Source organism: Otolemur garnettii, unplaced genomic scaffold, assembly GCF_000181295.1.
Source record: "Otolemur garnettii isolate 467f Iridium unplaced genomic scaffold, OtoGar3 scaffold00032, whole genome shotgun sequence".
In the NCBI taxonomy this organism is placed as follows: Eukaryota; Metazoa; Chordata; class Mammalia; order Primates; family Galagidae; genus Otolemur; species Otolemur garnettii.
This window is the reverse complement of record NW_003852427.1, coordinates 5,211,300-5,213,668: the sequence shown is the minus strand read 5'-3', so window position 1 is coordinate 5,213,668 and position 2,369 is coordinate 5,211,300.

Genomic DNA, 2,369 nt, shown 5'->3' with positions numbered 1-2,369 from the left:
GACGGGGAGGGAGCGGGATCCCCCACCATCAGCTCTCTCCCCACCCCTAACACCTCCTGTCCAATCAAGGAATCAAACCTGCAAAATTCCCCCGTCCAATCAGGCTCGAGCACCTCCTTACACTGGCATTGTTAGTTTAAGAAAAACTTTTGCTTGCAAGGCTGTGCGGGAGGGCTTGGAAGGCGCTAGGAGAGGTGTGGGCTCCCCCTCGTGGTGCTCTCGGAGAACCGCACTAGCCCTCCTCAGCTCCCCCGGCCCCGGTCGGGGCGCCTAGGGAAGGAGAGGGTTGAGGCTTCTTACCCTTACAGCCCACCCAGGACCGCATGAGCTTTAAATAATCAAATTTGTCTTTTTTCACTTTCCTAGCGACAAGCGTACCCTGGCTACTCTATTTAGTGCAGCTTCCTTGGCACATCCCAGGGCACTTCACCTTCTAGCATGAAGTGGTATTTACTAATCCACTTTGTTTATTGTAGGTCTCCTCTTACTAAAATGGAATCTCCATTCTTGGGATTCTTGTCAATTTTTTTCACCACAGAATCCCCAGTGCCCAGAATGGTGCCTGGCTCACGAAGGGTGATAGCGTATATCTGTGGAATGAACAATGCTGTCCAGAGAATCTGCAGGCTGCTGCTACGGTGCCCACAGGGTATGGCTGTGCCTCCTGTCCCAAATCCTCCCTCTGTTCCTCTTATGCTCTGTTCCGGCATAAGCCTCTAATTGCCTTTGTTGGTCACTTCCAGTGCACTCTGTGACTGTGAACGGAGGGTCCTGGCCCTAGATGGCCTCAGGTGGGAGAGACTGGGAGTCACAAAGTCAACCGTAAAGCAGCAGGAAGGCTATGTGGATGTCCCAGGGCTAGGCGAGGAGAGGTGTGCAGAGGGAGGTACTATTATTGCGGGCTGGGTCTTGGGTGTGTGTTGGAAGGACTTGTTTAGGCAGCAACGGGGGCAGGGCATTGGAGTTAGGAGCAATTCTTCCACACTCAGCTCTGACAGTTCCTCTTTCTGGAGATGGCCAGAGTGTTCCAGATCAGGAACCTACCTTGAAGTTGTCATATGTTATTCTTGAGAAGTGCCCTTCCCTCATCTCCACTCCCCACTATAGACCTGATGATGGTCTGACCCTGTAGGGTCACGGAGGACTACTAGGTCACCCACCTCCTCTCTGTTCCCACACTCACACCAGGGTGGTCACACACTTGCCCACCTATTCAACAAATATTTACTGAGTGCCTGTGGTACACCAGGTGGGCCCTGGTCTAGGCTGTGGAAACACCGTCGACATAGCCCTACTTGGAGGGAATTTACCTGTGCTGGTGCGATGGCAATAACAAAATAGGCAAGGGCATGTTAGGTGGTGAGTAAAACTCTGGAGAATAGCAGGGAGGGTGCAGTTAAAGGGTGATGAGGCGGTTAAACACAGTAGCTATAACTCCTATGTATTAAGCACCATCTGCATGCAAGCACTGTGCTGGATATATACTTGCAAAATGAGTGGAACTGAATTTCCTGCCCTCCATTTCTACCCCAAACCCACCCTTCCCAGGAAGCCTTCTGTGCTGTCCCTCTCACCGATATCCTCATGTTACATTTCTGTGTGAGTGTAGCCAGAAACCCTTTCAGATTGAGCAAAATAAAGAAAATATATCTGACCATTATCCAGCTGCAAAGCATCACACCTGGGAAGGCCCTCAGGCCCACCAAACAGAGATTCCAGGGAGAATGAAGAATTCTGCTAGGGTCTTTCAGCCTGTGCCAGGATAATTACAGGAGGATCACTAGCTAGGCCCTCTAAATTTTAAATACGTATGGATCCCTAGGCCTCGTTTATAAAGATTTAAAATCAGTGGGGATGAGATAGGCCCACAAGTGTGATTTTATCGCACCCTCCTCCCCAATTGATTCTGCTGTTCAATGAGCCTCGGAAGCTACTGTTCTTAGTCCAGGGGTTTAAAACTGCACTGAAGCCTTCGCAGGTGATACCCAGGTGGAGAAATACAGGGGTGAACAAGGGGTGGGGCTTCAGACCTCACTTCTGTTCCAACGACTTCTGCTCATTTGTTTTACTGGGCAGGTATGTCAGGTTTTATTTGAAGAAAGTGTTCTGCAGCAGGAAGAGGAGAGAGGAGACAAGGAAGGATTCCAGGAGAGGGCTAGGGGTCAGGTAGGAACACCATTGCGGAACAACACGAAAGAGGCAGCACTGCTGATTCTTAAAACATGCCAATGGCTTAGGTAAGAACATCAGTTTGGGACTGTTTGTTAATTTCTGCAATAACTCAAGGGATTGACTTTTCTTGAGCAAGTTAAATATTAATTTAGCTGTGCAGCAGATTGATTTTTCTCTTGCAGTGGGTTATAATTTGT